Source organism: Rhinopithecus bieti, unplaced genomic scaffold, assembly GCF_001698545.2.
Source record: "Rhinopithecus bieti isolate Rb0 unplaced genomic scaffold, ASM169854v2 scaffold_3878, whole genome shotgun sequence".
Lineage (NCBI taxonomy): Eukaryota > Metazoa > Chordata > Mammalia > Primates > Cercopithecidae > Rhinopithecus > Rhinopithecus bieti.
The window spans coordinates 5,524,331-5,542,224 of NW_016805059.1; the positions used below are offsets into that span (position 1 = coordinate 5,524,331).

The following is a 17,894-nucleotide window of genomic DNA, read 5'->3' on the forward strand; positions in this document are numbered from 1 at the left end:
CTGGACAGTATCTAGACAGAATCTCCACATCCCAATGTGCACAATGTTCAAAATACAATCCAAAAGTACTAAGACATACAATGAAGCAAGAAAACAAAACATTCTAAGGGGGAAAAAAATCCATCTAAAAGACTCTGAGATGAACCGATGTTGCAACTAGCAGACAAGGATTTTAAAGAAGCTATTATAACTAGTGTCAAGTAAAATATTTTCAATGAATAAAAATCTTGGCAAAAAAATGGAAAATCTCAGTACAGGAATATAACCATTAAAATGAGCCAAATGAAAATTATAGAAAAAGCATAATTTTTAAAAAATCACTGCTTAGAATTAGCATCCAGATGGAGATGACAGAGGAAAGAGTAAATGAACCTAAACTAAATCAAAACAAATTAGCCAAGTTGAAGAACAGAGAGAAAAGAAGACTGAGGAAAAAAGAGCTTTAGTGGCCTGTGAGATATTATATGATCCAACGTAAGTGTAGATGAAATACAAGAAAGGAGAAATGGAAGAGAGAAAATATTTGAAGATCTAATGGCCAAAAAGTTCCCAAATTTGATGAAAGACAAAAATTTGCAGACACAAGATGCTCAATGAACACAATGTAGAATAAACACAAAGAATTCCATGTCAAGGCACAACAAAATAAAACTATTTAAAGCCAAAGATAAAGAGCTAACCTTGAAAACAGCAAGGGAAAAACAAGTATTACTATCCTGGAACAACAATCCAATTAATAGCTGACTTCTCACTGTATTTACAAAAGCCAGAAGAGACTGCAACCTTTTTATCTTACTTTTACTTACTCTTTTACCTTTACCTTACCTTATCTTACTTTATTGTTTGAGACAGGGTCTCAGTCTGTTGCCCTTGGCTAGCAGTGCAATAGGGTGATTATGAATCACTGCAGCCTTGACTGTGCAAGCTCAGGCAATCCTCCTACCTCAGTGCACCACCATGCCTGGCTAACTTTTGTTTTTTAATTTTTTGTAGAGACAAGGGTGTCATTATATTGCCCAGGCTGGTCTCAAACTCCTAGATTCAAATGATCCTCCCACCTCAGCTTTCCAAAGTGCTGAGATTATAGGCATGAACCACTGCACCTGAGCTGAAACATTTTTAAAGTGACAAAAGACGGAAACTGGCTAGGAGTGGTGGCTCACATCTATAATCCCAGCACTTTGAGGACTGAGATGGGTGGACCGCTTGAGCCCAGGAGTTCAAGACCAGCCTGGGCAATATGACAAAACCCCTTTTCTACAAAAAATACAAAAAACATTAGCTAGGCATGGTGGTGCGCACCTGTGGTCTCAGCTATTTGGGATGCTAAGGTGGGAGGAACACCTGAGTTCAGGGACGTCGAGGCTGCAGTGAGCCATGATCATGTCCCTGCACTTCAGCCTGGGTGACAGAGTGAAACGCTGTCTCAAATAAAACAAAACAAAACAAAACAAAACAAAACAAAAGAAAGAAGAAGAAAGAAGAAGAAGAAAAGAAAACTGCCCACCCAGAATTCTATATCGAATAAAGGAGAAATAGATATTCTTGGACAAAACCAAAAGAATTCATCACTTGACTTACATTACAAGAAATACTAACGGAAGTTCTTCAGGCTGAAGGGAAATGAAACCAGAGAGAAAGATGGATTTTCAGAGAAGAAGGAGGAAGAAGTGAAATGGTAAATAATAGTAAATACAAAAAATAACTCTATTTTTTCCTTTTGCCCTTTCCTCTCAATTTATTTATAATCCACATAAATGCTTGAAAAAAATGTTATAAGATTATCTTCTGGGGCTTAATATGTATCAAGATATAACACATAAAGTAACAATTATTATCAAAGAACAGGGGAAAGGTAAGGAAAATATGGACCTAAAAGGCTGTAGGATTTCTATATTTCAAGTGAGGCAGTGCATTATTACTTGTAAGTGGACTACAAAATTTCAGGATATATAATGTAATCCTTATGGCAACCACTAAAAGTATAATGCAAAGAAGTACAGCTAAAAGTAATCAGAAAATAAAATGGAATTCAAATAAAATATTCAAATAATCAACATTAAAATATTCAGATTATCAAATAATAAATGAAAAGGCAGGAAAAGAGGAGGAGAGGAAAATGCAGAGGAGAGAAGTACAAAACAAACAAAAAACTGAAAGGAATAAGAAAGCAAGAGGAATCTGATCAATTTACAGTCATCCCTTGGTATCCGTGGGGGACTGGTTCCAGGACTCCCCAGCCCCCATTCCCCATCCCATGGATACAAAATTCTACAGATGCTCAGGGCCCTTATATAAAATGATGCAGTGTTTGGATATAACCTATGCATATCCTCCTGTACACTTTAAATCATCACTAAATTATTTGTAATGCCCAATTCAATGTAAATGCTATATAAATAATTGTTACACTGTATTCCTTTTTATTGTTTTTCCTCCTCAAATATTTTCAATCCAAGGTTGGCTGAATCCATGGATTAGAACTCATGGATAGGGAGGGCTGACAGTATTTTAAACAGCCTGGTGGGAGGCTAGACTGAAGGAAAGCATCACAGACTGAAGACAAAAAAGCTATCTGAAAGACTATTTTACAATATAGTCAATAGATCATAACAACTGGAATCAAAGTTGTGGGAATGAAAAAAGGTGGATTCAACAGATATTAAGGAAGCAGAAATAAGAGATTTACAGAGTAACTGGATTGTGGAAATGAAAAAGGAGGAGGAATCTAGAATGACCTACCTCTTCTCACCATCCTCCAATTTATGGCTTGGGCAACTGGAAAGATATACATGTCACTCACCAAAATAAGGAAAGCAAGAGGTTTATTTGGCTTGGAAAGGCCAGAGATTGAGTCTAGTTGTAGACATTCTGAATTTGAGAATGTTTGTGGGGTATCCAAGTCCACTGGTTCATTGGGAATTTCAAAATGCAAGTCCAGAGTTCCAGGTTGAAGACATAAACCTGGAAATTATCACTGTAGGGATGTGGATGGCATTAACTGTTAAGAATAACAAAAGAACTCAAGAGAAGAATCCTGTGGAACATTAAAAGGCAGAGAAGGCCAGGCGGGGCGGCTCACACCTACAATCCCAGCACTTTGGGAGGCCAGGTGGGAGAATGGCCTGAGCCCAGGAATAATGAGACCAGCCTGGGCAACATAGGGAGACCCTGTCTGTACATTTTTTGTTTGTTTGTTTTAATTAGCCTGGCTTGGTGGCATGTGCCTGTGGTCCCACCTACTCAGGAGGCTGAGGTGGAAGGACTGCTTAACCCAGGGAGGTCAAGGTTGCTGCGAGCTGTGATCGTGCCACCGCACTCCTGCCTGGCTGATGGAGCAAGACCTCATCTCAAAACAACAACATCAACAAAAGGCAGAAGATAGTGCAAAAAAGATTCTGGCAGTAAGGGGAGTAAATGGTTCATGATGCCAATATAGCAGAGAAAATTACAGCAATGGAACTATGTACTGTTTCGGGTCTGTGACCTCAAATTAAAAAACAGATATTCTGAAAATGAGAAATACAATGATAAACCAATACTACTTTATGCCATAAAGTAGGTAATAAGAATACTCATTTGCCAAAAGATATGCAAACACTGCAACTATTATCTATTCATTTTCTTCCCTACAAAGAATGACCCATTTTGGGAAACACCATTTACTAACCATTAATTATAGTACTGAAAATTAACAGCCAAAATACAAATCAGTAGAATAAGACCCCAAACCAAAAGCTCCATGTTATCTCCCTGGACAAAAAATATCCATGATACCTCACTCATGCTTAAAATTGAAATTGAATTTAAATTCAAATTAGACAACCAAAATAATTATACAGAAGGCTTTGGGAAATAATTATGTCCTTTAGGAATAAAAACAGAATCTCTCTTGTTCTAAGGTTCATGCTATTTAAGGTCCTTCACAACAGGTTCCAATCAACCTTGCGGGTTTTACTTCTTTTAACTTTACTCTTCTAGATATCCTCTATTACTGAATCTACTACTTATCATTTCTGGAACATGAAATGTACTTTGATATCTATAAACATTTGCTGAAATTGCTCACAATGCCTGAAATATTCTTCCAACTTCAATATCTAGTAAGATCCTGCCCATAACTTAGGGCTCAGCTCAAATGCTCTCTCTCTTATAAAACTTATTCCAAAGCCTCAGAGAGACCACACACTATAAAGAGAAGGATAAGGACTTTGGAATACAAGAGACTTGGGTTAAAATCCCAGCTGTACAATATAACAGCTGCTTTCTGATCCTCATTACTTAATCTTATTTTTCTCATCTATAATATTAAGAAACATATTGGATACTTGAGGAAATCAAGTAAAGATTTATTCAAAGCACTAATGAAGGGTAGCCAGCACACAGTAGGCATTCACTGAATAAAGAACAATGTCTCCAGTGGTGTGCTAGTAAATGTTTAACAACCAGTTTTCCAAACTAAAAAAAAAAGAAAAAAAGGCTTAACCTTAGTGTGTGGCTGTTGTCCATTTCCATAGTGCCAATACTCCTACAGTGGCCAATTTCAAGCTTCAAACATGACCTCACTGAATCCAGAGGCAGGAAAAAGAGATATGCAATAGCACACCATCATACAGTAGAAAGAGATATGCGCACAGCACACTATCATACAGTAGAAAGAGATATGCAGCAGCACAATATCATACAGCAGAGATATGCACAGCACACCATCACACAGTAGAAAGAGATATGCGCACAGCACACCATCATACAGTAGGAAGAGATATGCAGCAGCACAGTATCAGATAGCAGAGATATGCACAGCACACTACCATACAGTAGGAAGAGATATGCAGCAGCACACTATCATATAGTAGGAAGAGATATGGAATAGCATCATCTTTTTTTTTTTTTGAGAGCAGAGTCTCGCTCTGCAGCCCAGGCTTGGAGTGCAGTGGTGCCAAATCTCGGCCTCACTGCCCTGCAAGCTCCACCTCCTGGGTTCACGCCATTCCTCTTGCCATCAGCCTCCCGAGTAGCTGGGACTACAGGTGCCTGCCACCAAGCCCGGCTAATTTTTTTTTTTTTTTTTTTTTTTGTATTTTTAAGTAGAGACGGGGTTTCACCGTATTAGCCCAGGATGGTCTCGATCTCCTCACCTCATGATCTCACCTGCTCGGCCTCCCATGGGATTACAGGTGTGAGCCAACGTACCCGGCCAACACACCATCTTACAGTAGAAAGAGATATATAGCAGCACAACATCATATTGTATTTCTACCATGGAAACACCACAGACACAACTTTAAGAGAACAGATAATAGTAAAAGACAGTAATATATTTAGGAACTAGTAAGTTTGATATATTACTTTTATTTTTAATATATGTATTTAATAATAACTTTACATAATTTTTAAAATAATGGCTGTGTTTAACAGTTGGCTTACAAATTCTTGAAAATTTACCAATCAGTTTTTGCAGGCATTACAAGCCAGCTTTAGCCACCAGTGAATTATTTCCAAGTTAGAAAAGTATTAGGCACACACCTTGTACAGCTGAATCTTTGGAAACAATCTTTAAAAATCCAATATATATGGATGTCACATTCCAATAATGATGTTACTTTTTTGGAGATGATCTAAAAGCATCGTCATGTACCAAACCTGTATACCAACAGAAGGTTAGATTCATTCACTATTATATTCATAAACAAAAAGCTGAACACATTTTATTCATTTTTTATTTTATAAAGCCTCAATCAAATCACGTGCCTTTTTTGGTGTTGTTCCTTGTTACGTTCAAGTACATTCTAAATCCACAATCATGTTAGAGGAGAAGATCAAAGTTGAGCAAACACTCTTACGTGACCTTGACTACTGCTCTAGTGCTAACAGAAAGAGTGCATTTATAATAGGTGATTTTCTGGAGTTGTATGTAGAATGTACTTTAAAAGCAGAATTAGCCTTGTAACATGAAGAGTAATGCAAAATTAAAAACATGAGCATAGAACTTACCTAGAGAGCCAGTATACTGTACAACCAAAAAAGGGAAGGCTGGGAACTAGCTTCTTGAAATGGTCAAAGTTGGGGATAAATTAACATGACACATATCTAATAAAGATTTTATAGTTGGTGCTTCATTCCTAAAGGGTACAGCAAGCCCTCTTGAGAAGCAACGGAATATTTCATTCGTATATGCCAATGATTATCAACCCTCTGCATCTTAGAACTATCAGGGGAGCTTTCTGCCTTTCCACAGATACCATAATTTTAATCTTTTGAATTAATCAAGAGTTGTTGCATGCATCAGTAGTTCATTCCTTTTGTACTGCTGAGGAATATTTCATTGTATGTATATACCACAATTTCTTTATTCATTAACCTAATGATGGACTTTTTTAGTTTTGGGTTCTTATAAGTAAAGCTGCTATGAATACACATCTACAAGTCAGGACCCATATAGATGGCGAGTATGCTTTTGAAATAGTTTTAAAAGCTCACCAGGTGATTCTAATGTGCAACCAGGCAGAACCAGTGCTATAAGCATGCCCTATACAAGAGAGGAAGGTTAATACAGCAAAATTAGCTATACAAATATCTGTTGTATTTATACAAAAACCCAAGAACACCTACTATTATTTAAGGACCTGTGTTTACACGCTACAACCCTTGCCACTTTTTTTTTTTTTTTTTTTGAGACAGGGTCTTCCTCTGTCGCCCAGGCTGGAGTGCAGTGGTACAATCTCTGCTCACTAAAATCTCCACCTCCCAGGTTCAAGCGATTCTCCTGCCTCAGCCTCCTGAGAAGCTGGGAGTACAGGCACACGCCACCACAGCCTGGCTAATTTTTGTATTTTTAGTAGAGACAGGGTTTCACCATATTGGTCAAGTTGGTTTTGAACTCCCAACCTCAGGTGATTCTGCCTGCCTCGGCCTCCCAAAGTGCTGGGATTACAGGCATGAGCCACCATGCCCGGCCCCACTTTGTAAAACACACAGAAAACCTTAGTATTGGGAAGGAGCTCAACTTGTCATGCAGATTAAAACCACAAGATACCATTATATACCCATTAGAATGGCCAAAACTAGAAAGACTGACAAAACCAAGTAGCAGTCAGTATGTGGAGCAACTAGACTCTTATACGTTGCTGGTACAAGTAAAAGTTGGTAAAAATCACTTTGGAAAACTATTTGGCAGTACTCTGAGCTAAACATACAACTATCCTATAACCCAGCAATTCCACTCCTAGGAAATATACCCAAGAAATATAAATGCACATGTTCATTAAAAGGCAAGTACAAGAATATTCATAGCAGTTTTACTTATAACAGCCAAAACCTGGAAATAATCCAAATGTCTATCAAATAAACTGTGGTACAGTCATACAATGAACTACCACACAGCAATAAAACATAACAAACTACGGCTACAAAAAAAAAAAAGGAAAAAACTTCACAGACATAATGTTCAGCAAATAAAACCAGAACCAAAGAGTACATACTATATGATCCAATTCAAAAAGAAAACCAGTAATGTTGATGATATAGGCAAAATAGTGGTTATCTTGGGGAGGAACAGTACTGAGTCATGACTGTGGGCAAGCAAAATTTCTTGGACACAAAAGCAAAACAAGAAAAGAAAAATGCTGATACTCTGGACCTCGTTAAAACTAAAAACCTCTTTTGAAAAGACACCATCAAAAAAACCGAAAAGGTGAACCACAGACTAGGAGAAAATCAGTTACGATATCTATATGTGACAAATGACTGATAGTAAAGATATATAAATAACTCTTGCAATTCAATAGTAAGAAAACACAAATGAAAAATGGCCAAAACTTAACAGAACACTTCACAAATGAAAGTAGAGGAATGGCAAGTAAGTACATTAAAAGATGCTCAACATCATTAGTCATCAAGGAAATGAAAATTAAAACCACAATAAGAAACCACTACATAACCACTATAACGGCTCAAGTAAAGATGACTATAATACCAAATGTTAGTGAAGGGCAACTGGAACTTGCATACATGAATGTAGGAAATGTAAAAAAGTACTTCACTTTGGACAACTGTTTAGCAATTTCTTGTAAAGGTAAATATATACTTGACTATATGACTTAGCCATTCTATACAAAAAACACTCACCAAAGAGAAATTAAAATAAATGTCCTGACTTGTAGATATGTACTCCTAGCAGTTTTACTTATAAGAACCAAAAACTAGAAAAAAAAAAAAAAAAAAGTCCATCACTAGGTTAATGAATAAACAAATTGTGGTACATCCATACAATGAAATATTCCTCAGCAATACAAAAGGAATGAACTACTGACGCATGCAACAACTCTTGATTAATTTCAAAACATGAGTTTGACATCAAACTGGGCAACACAGCGAGATGCTCTCTAAAAAAAAATTTTTGTATTAGCCTGGTGTGCCGGTACATGCCTGTTAGTCCTAGCTACTCAGCAGGTTGAGATGGGAGGATTGCTTGAGCCTGAGAGTTCAAGGTTACAGTGAGCTATGATTCTGCCACTGCATTCCAGCATGGGTGTCAGAGTGAGACCCTGCCCGCAAAAAAAAAAAAAAAAAAAAAAAAAAAAAAAAACTTACATTGAGCTAAAAAAAAGAAAAAAAAAAAGCCAGGCACAAAAAGAATACGTACTACTATGATTCCAGGTATATAGAATTTTAGAACATACAAAACTAATTTGTTATGAGAGATCAGTGGTTGCCTGTGAGACGAGTAATGTAGGGGAGAACTGACTGAAAAGGGACACAAGAAACTAACTCTATGGTGATGGAAACATTCTGTGTCTTGATTGTGACTGTGGTTTGTCAAGTTTACATATGTGTCAACACTCATGAGACTGCACATTTTAAATAAATACACTTATAAGTAAATTTTACCTCAATAAACTGTTGATTTTGAAAAAAAGATAAAAATTACATTTTATCATCTCTAATGGCAGAGGACCTATTTTCCTGCAGGCCCCAATCCACCCAAAGAGCAACCATACCATAGCAGTCTGGTGGGGGGAGGTGTGTGTGACCCTGACCATAGTGCCCACCTACAAAGAGGAACTAATCAGTAACCCAGCAGCAAAAGAAGTTTGTCATTTTCCAAAAAGTGTCCTGCCCACAAAAAATAAAGTACACCAATACTCTCTCACTAGAAAAATGACTGCATAGTTCTAAGTGTCATTTACAAACCTATTTTCCCTGTTTGATCCAGAGTCTGAAAATTAGAAGTACTGCCTCAAGGAGAATATCTAAAGAAAGGCAAATATCTGAAGAGTGGCAGAACATAAAATGCAATAATGAAGAAAAAAAATCCCTCTGTTTCTCATTTTAGATCATTTAAAATAGCAATAAAGGCATAACTGGTTTGCCAAGTCAGACTTTAGCCAAGTAAGATGTATATTTCCTTATTTTTGGCTGCCCAGCCCCAGGCCACAACCAAAGTTGGGGAAAGCCTCCACATTGTGAGGCTCGGGAAAGGGCAGAGCCTGCCTTGGATTACATAAAAGTTCAAAATACCAGACATTCAAGCAAATATCTGAAGTCAGATTGTTTGTGTTCAATTCATGGTTCCTCCACTAGCTGTGAACCGCAGGCAAGTTCCTAAAGCACTCTTTCTTATTCTGTAAGATGGTAATAATACCTATCTCATAGCATTGTTGTGGCATAAAATAAAAACATACAGTATTTAGAAGAGTGCTTGACATATGAGTGCTATATTCAGTTACATTAATACTACTCTTTCCCAAGCTCTAGGGCACTGCCATCAGGACCTAGGCTCTGCCAAATCAAAGTCCACTTGCCCCAGACATAGAATCAGAAACTAGGGTTAAGAAGAAAGATATCAAAGAACTCATTAGGGGGCAACAATAACCAGCAAGATCAAATTTTTAGGTCAGAAGTGACCATAATGGCAGCATTCAGTCACCAGAGCTAGAGGTACTGGCAGTGCCAAATCCAGTGTTAAGCAATGGTGTCGACACTGGACCACCATTATTTAGATCAATATTCCTAGATATGTGGGCCTGGATTCTGGTTTTCCAATGCTCCAGACAATTCTATACACTGCCTCATAGCCTCTTGGTAAATCCTTTTTCAGAGTAAATGAGTTGGAACTGGTTTCATGTGCTTACAACATAAGACCTTGACATCAGATTTACAATCAGGAAGTAGATAAATGGAAAATGGTCTTCCAATAGCTTTATGAATGCTTTTGAGTATGAGGTGATAACTCTGAAATGGCCCAGCAAGTTTTTAGAATGTCAGAATGCTATAAAATTTGTTTGATACCTTCACAGTTCCCTACTCGAATCCTAACGTTAATCACTAAAAATCTGGCCTTTATTGAGAGTTTCCTATATGCCAGGCACTGTGCTAAGCACATTACATAAATCATTCCATTTAGCCTTCACAACTATCCTAGTGAGGTAAACATGATTTTCCCAATTTTACAGATGAGGAGACTGCAGCCTAAAAAGGTTAAGGAAATTAACTAATTTAAATAATGTATCCACTTGCAAATGAAGCTCTACAACAGTAAGAGCTAGCATTTAATGGGTACTCACCATACATCAGGAACTACTCTATGTTTTTCACATTAATTTCACATATTAACTGATTTAATTCTACTCACTTTATGTGCATTATCTCATTTAATCTCACAACAAATCTCTAACCTAGGTACCATAATTATTCCTATTTCACACCAATACTCTTCACACGTAAGAAAACAGAAAGATTAGGAAATTTGCTTAATGACACACAGCAAGCAAGTGATGATCTGGGGATTCAAACCTGGCAATCTGGTTTGAGTTTTTAATCTGTATATCACTCTGCCTCTCCTAGAGTGACTGAAATACACGAACGGGCCCTCCCAACCTATATATACATACACACACATTCAGACCTTTACAGGAATCTTACACACTGCTTTCTTTCTTGATATTGACAACTTGTACTGTTGTTTCTTTTATCTCCATATTATCATGAGCAGTTAAGAGTAGCACCCATCTTAATTTACTCTGACCCTTCACTTCCAACAACTGCAGATTGATGCATTAACCTCCATTTATATCATTAGGGCTGTCTTCTGTTAATATCACAGCCTTAGAGACAGCTGCATCCAGGAACCTCTACTCCTAGCAGTTGGCAGTTGCAGAATTAAACTAGGACACCTGGAATCAGGAGTGCCAGGATAACAAGTGTGTTTTTGAAAATGGCATCAACTGCCCGAAAATATGCACACGTTATCATTGATCCTGACAACTCAGTGGTTTTCAAATTGGGGAGGTGGAGGGTGGATTTTGATACCACCTCCCCACCACCCAAAATTTAGCAATGTCTGGTTGTTATAGCTGGGAATGGTGCCCTGCTGGCATTTTGAAGGCAGAGGCCAGAGACGCTGGAAAACACTGTACAATGCTGTTTAAGACAATTCCCCAAAATAAAAAATTACCCAAATATGTCAGTCATGTCAAGGGTGAGAAATTCTGTAAATTGCCTCTTAGATTGGCAGGCCCTATGGGTCTTTTATTATTCATTCACCTCAATGTCATAAATGTAACCTATTTCAATCGCACTGGGGGAGAATAGCTTCCCCCCTGCATTCCTTTGGTGGAACAAATAGCACTCCAGCAAACTTTCTCAGTACTGCAATCACGGTAAGGTGGCTCATAAAACTGCTTACAGTCTGACCTCTACCTACTTCTCTAGCTGCTTCTCATACCATACTGTCCCCCTCCTTTCTTTATACTGGCCAATTTGGACAGTGGACAAATCTCCACTAACTTCATCTTTACCCTGAGGATACACAGTAAGTCTCCTCCCTGACAATTCAACCCCTAGTCTATAGCCCTTTCTGTAGCTGCCCAAGACTTAGGGCTAAAATTTAAAAGTTAATGTACTTTTTTTCTCATGCTACTTACGTTTTTCAAATCCTGAAAATACACTTTGACACTAACATAAATAGCTTTACATTTGACAATTTAGCATTTATAGGCTAATACCATAAGGAAAATAAGAGTCATCCAAAGACTAAAACACTATCTTAATAACGCAACAGAAAGGCACACTAGAAATAAGTTTCCTGCTATTCAATTCATTATATTATTCACAGTAAAACATAATTTCTAAAATGCTTAGAAACAACATAGAAACTTTCTAGAAAGGATCTAAAATAACTTGCCTTAGCCTTAGTTAAATTTGTGGAACTACATAAGACAGTATATTTTCTAAAACACATTTACATTGCTCTTTAATCCAGTTTACCACTGAGCAAACAAAACAAAGTAGTATAATAATTAAAATTTTCTAGCTGTTTCTTAAATCTACTATTTCTTAAAGTTATTTGAAAATGCAATAACAAGTACTGTGAAATATTTCCAATGTTCAGGTTATTAACTACATATGTCAAGTAACTATTTTGTTCTGTTATCAAGTAGTTATATTTTCTTCCTATTTAAAGGATCAAATTCTTAAGTTCAGTCAATTCTAGGCAAACCAATGAAGAAAGTAAAGAAAGTGAAAGAAGAAAAGACGGACACAAAGCTAATTCAATTCTAACTGCTTTAGTTATGGCCTCAGACAATGAAGGCTACAGTGCTTAGTGGACTAATTATGCATCTCGAGAGAGACCATATTTTGTTCCAATACCAAAAAGCACAAATGTCTTCTGTGTCAGATGAAATTATTCAGATTTTGCCTATGAAAAGAAAGTAATTCTATTAAATTCATAATTCAAATAGTTTTGGAATTTCCTTCTGTATTAGTAAAAATATAGCCTTTGAAAAGTGGTTAATGTATTTATTACAAAGTGGTAATTCAACATGGTTCAAAACTATTAGGTGAATAAGCCTACTTCATGAAATTGCAGAACTAACCAACATATTAAGAGACATAGACTTAAGGTCCAGCTCTGTCTCTTTTTATCCTTTGCATCTCACTTTACTTCTGTAACTTTGTTTCCTCGTTTATAAAATGAGATTTTTAACCTCATCTGTATATAACACAGCTGTTGTGAAAATCAAATGTAAAATTATAGTACACTGATTTCACCTCAAGACTAATAGAACAAATGTTGAAGTAGTTCCAATAACACTAGTATTTACCAGCACAATTACTTTTTGTAACTTTGTCACCATGGGTACCCTAAGCGTACTTTTCTAAAACAGACCACAATCAAGACAGATTTGAAATATGATTACAAAGGTTACTATCCGCAGCCTTGGTGTTTCTTTCTTTCTTCTATCTATCTCGGCAATTTCACGGCCTCAGTAGGAAGGTGATTCTCAAGCCTATTATTATAAATGAATGAATAAGGCAAATACGGTGAAATCCGGATAATTACTGAACATAGATGAGTATACAGAAATTCATTTACTCTAGGGAAAACCAACCTAGCTGCTAGCTACTTCTTGAACCACATTCCTTTTCACCTTTCCTGACAGGCAGTTCTACCCACAGAGCCCTCTCCACTGTTCCTCAAACACACCAATCTTACTAGTATTTTTGCTCTTGCTCCTTGTCTGGAAAGGTCTTACTCCTGGATTTTCACATGATTCTCTTCCTCACCTCATTTAGGTTTCTGCTCAAACATCAACTCCTCAGAAGGGCTATCATTGACCAATCTATGTCAATTAGCACTCTTCATCGCTCTAGCCCCTTATGCTTTACAGCAGTAAACACTAGTTTACATTACATTATAAAATAAGTTACATGTATCTTTAACATGGTGTGTCTCCCACCCCCATGTGTCTACAACATAAAAGCTGACTCCTCAGCTTGACACTCAGAATCCTTCCTATGGTCTGACCTGTTTTCTTTCTGCCAATCATGCTTCTTCAGATACCCTATGAAGTCAAACTTACTCTTCTCCATACATATTTCTCAATGTTCTTTGTGCTTTTGCTCAAGTAGTTCAAATTCTACCCACGCTATAACACTTCAGAATAAACAGCACCTTCACTGATATTCCTGGCTGCTACTCCTCTGAACTGCCACAATGCTTGACTTGTACCACTCTAAAGGAATTATTATTCTGTACTTTATTTCATTTAAATGTCCTCTATTAAACAATACGACCTTGGATGCAGGATCTGTACTCAATTCACTTTACAGATGTCTGAGTTACACAAAAGAAGAGTGCAAATATCTGTATATTTTCCTCAAATATTAGAAATAGGTATATGTTTTAGTGTTACTATATTGAAGGGCAGACAGAAAAGTAGAATGAAGACTACAATCTCAGGATAAACTTATAAATACCTAATGCAATTTCTTTGCTTCTTTAGTCACTGTTATAAAAATATACCTAATTTGCTTGTTTCCCCAATTTCTTGCTTCTATTTTTAAATAGTTTTTTTCTATACAGTTTCCTAAATTTACTCATCTTTTCTTTCATTTAGGCTCAAATCATAGCTCTGCTCCTTAAGAGCTATGTTGACCTTTCCAAGTCTTAGTTGCCTAATCTATAAAATGGGAGAAAACATCAACAGGGTTATTATAGCATTAAATGAGATGATATATGTAAAACCTAGTACAATGCCTGACACTAAATAGGCCCTCAATGAATGTTGCCTATTAGGCTACTGTTCTTCTTGTAAACAAATCTGACCCCTAAGTTTTAAAGACACAGGTTTAAATTAGTAGAATACTAATGAGTCGGGAATTTTAAAGTCATAAAATATTCCTAAACTGTATTTTTGCTAACTGTAAACTCAATGCTTTTAAATTGGAGGATAAATTCAGCTTATACTCACGTACCTGTTCTTTTTTTAAATTTAATAAGAATGTTCCCTATGAAAGCTGCACAGGTGGATATGGCTAAAAACACAAGGAATGCATAACATGGATTTTAATGTTAATTTCCAGACAAATTTGAACAATGAATTGCTTGGCAGTAGTTTCCTTCAGATCACTGTCATCTAGACTAACTTCCTATTGAGCAGGAAATTTATAGTTTAGCATCTATCAGAGTGACAATTACAAAGACAAAACTCAAAAAGGTAAACCACAAACAGAATACTTTCATTTATTTTTATGAATCCCATCATTGGCTAGGCTGTTAATCTTTCCTAGAACACACATGCACAGTCTTCCCCGGATCATCTCTCAGCAGGATAGATTAAGAGATCTGATCCTAAAAAATCAAATCCATGAACTAAGATATGTACAGTATACACAATTCTCTAGCTTCTCACGATTACCTGTAACTACAACACTGCTTTGCCAAATGTTAAACACTCAAGCTATTTTAAATCATAAGGAATCCTGAATCCCCCGCAAGGAATACTTATTGTGCAAAGAATTCGTCTTTGATTTTTGGACTAAACATAAATAATCCAGCTCTAAATCCTACATTAGAACTTATCACACTGAATCACAGTAGCTTGGCTTAGTTGAAGAAACACTGTGCCTAGTACTGTGTCACATAAACAGATGGCAGATTGGCACAGAAACACTGCAACTGGAGTCAGAAAACCCCATGTTGTGCTCCAGTCTTACTAATTCCTCTAAATCAGTCACCATCTCTGAAGCTTAAATTTGTCCAACTAAAAAAACGGGGAAAATAATAACTAATTTATTTGTATTCAGAATTTGCTTTTCATATGTATATTTGAATTATATACATATATTTGAATTACATACTTTTCATATGTAATTTGCTACAATCATATATATATCTATTCAATACAACAGGCAAACCATTCTAAAGAAATAAAATTCAGAAAGATTATCTGGCAAAATGTAAAATGCACACTGCAAAAGTAAAATTAATTTCATAAGATCATTCAGATATGAAACAGATTTTTATAGATCAGACCACCAACTTGATTTGACAGATGAAAAAACTGTGATGTCTGATGCCAAAATGTTAGTTTTTGTGACCTAAGTAAAACAAAGTTCCAGACCGGAACTCAGATCTCCCCACCTTCATGTGGTGGTAGTGCTCTTTAGGACTGATGTGACTGTTCGCTAAGTGAAACATGATACTCAAATTTCATTCAAGAAAAGTTTAATGTGCTATTTCTGCTTCTATTTTTATTCAGTAAAATTTAGATGATACCAACTACATATGAAGAATTCTGCTAGGCACTAAGGGTAATAAAAAGTAAACTCTAGTTCCGGTTCTAAAAGCACTCTGAATCCAATCACAGAGATAAATACACACACAAATAAGTACCAAGACACCATTTTAGCTACAATAATGCAAAGAAACAAATTTTTACTCTAGAAATACACTGGAGGGAACGATTTTACTGTTTGCTAACAGAATGTAACAATTAAGAAAATAATACAACATGACCAAATGGGACTTATCCTAGAGGTAAAGGATTGGTTCAATTAGAAAATCTATCAGTACATACCGTATTCATAAATCTAAGGCAGGTAGCAAACATACAATTTTCTCCACACCACTGAGATGGAGTGTATGTGACAAAATTCAACACCCATTTGAAACCCAACACTCAAAGAAACAAGAATTAAGAGGTAATTTCTCAAAATGATAAAATATATACATTTTAGTCCTACAACCATTAAATTATTTAATAAAGAAATAACAAAGGCATTTCCACTAAGATTAGGAAAAAGGCAAAGATGCCCACCATTTCTACTACTATTATTGTTTTCTGAGACGGTGTCTCGCTCTGTCGCCCAGGCTGGAGTGCAGTAGCGCGATCTTGGCTCACTGCAACCTCCACCTCCTGGGTTCAAGCGATTCTCCTGCCTCAACACCCGCCCCCAACCACCCAGAGTAGCTGGAATTACAGGTGCCTGCCACCACGCCCAGCTAATTTTTTGTAGAGACAGGGTTTCACCATGTTGGCCAGGCTGGTCTTAAACTCCTGACTTCAGGTGATCCACCCGCCTCAGCCTCCCAAAGTGCTAGGATTACAGGCGTAAGCCACCACGCCCAGCCATTTCTACTACTATTCAACATCATACTAGAGGTATTAGCCAAATCAACTAGTTAAGAAAAATCAATCAGAGGAATAATAGGTAAGGAGAAAGTAAAACTATCTTTATTTGTGGATGATATAATGGTAGCCTAAAAGCCCTTGAAGAATCAATAATAAAATTAACTCAAAAATAAGATTCAATGAAGTAGCAAGATAATAAATTAACATACAAAAAATAGTTCTCCTATACAAAAACAATAATCAGGGAAAATAATGGCAGAGAAAATCCCATTTATAGTAGCAACAAAAAGATTAAATACTTAGGAACAAACTAAACAATGTGTAAAAACCACACAAGGAAAATTTCAGCACCACTGAAAGACACTGAAGAACACCTGAGCAAACAGAAAGACAACCCCATTCTTAGACAGGATGACAACATTAGAAAGATGACATTTCTCCCTTACTTTATAAATTCGAGACAATACAATGAAAATACTAACCAGCTATTCTGTAAAGTTTGGAAAGCTGATATTCAAGTTGATATGGAAAATCAAACATGCAAGAATAGGTAGGAAAACATTGAAAAAAGAAAACCACAAGTAGACCACCTTTATCAAACACTACAACACCAAAAATCATCTATAATTAAAGCAGTGTGGGACTAGACATAAATAGACCAGCAGAATTTAAGAAGTCTAGAATTAGACCCAAATATACCCAGAAATTTAGTAAATAACAAAGGTGGCATCTCAAATCACTAAAGTACAGATGGACTTTTCAATAAATGGTGCCAGGAAAACTAGGTATCCATTTGGAAAATATAAAACTTCATCTCTATCTCATATCATACTCCAGAATAAACTCCAAATGGATTAGGAATCTAGATATAAAACATGAAACCAGAGAAAGTACTAAAAAACAAATGGATGAATTCTGCTTAAAGTTGTGTATAGGGAAAGGAGAATCCAGAAACAATAAAAGAAAATATTGACT

At 36.4% G+C, this 17,894-nt stretch overlaps 1 protein-coding gene across 5 annotated transcripts in view; it reads right to left on the reverse strand.

Annotated features, from left to right (window-relative positions):
* The window catches only part of ARFIP1 (ARF interacting protein 1), a 124,959-nt gene that overhangs the window by 89,983 nt on the left and 17,082 nt on the right, over positions 1–17,894 (reverse strand). Inside the window, exon 2 of one of the 5 annotated variants that reach the window (XM_017871112.1) lies at positions 5,527–5,643. The exons of the other annotated variants lie outside the window; for them this stretch is intronic. The gene's annotated coding sequence lies outside the window, so the exon portion shown is untranslated. The remainder of the gene's footprint in view (positions 1–5,526; positions 5,644–17,894) is intronic. 5 annotated transcript variants of the gene reach the window in all.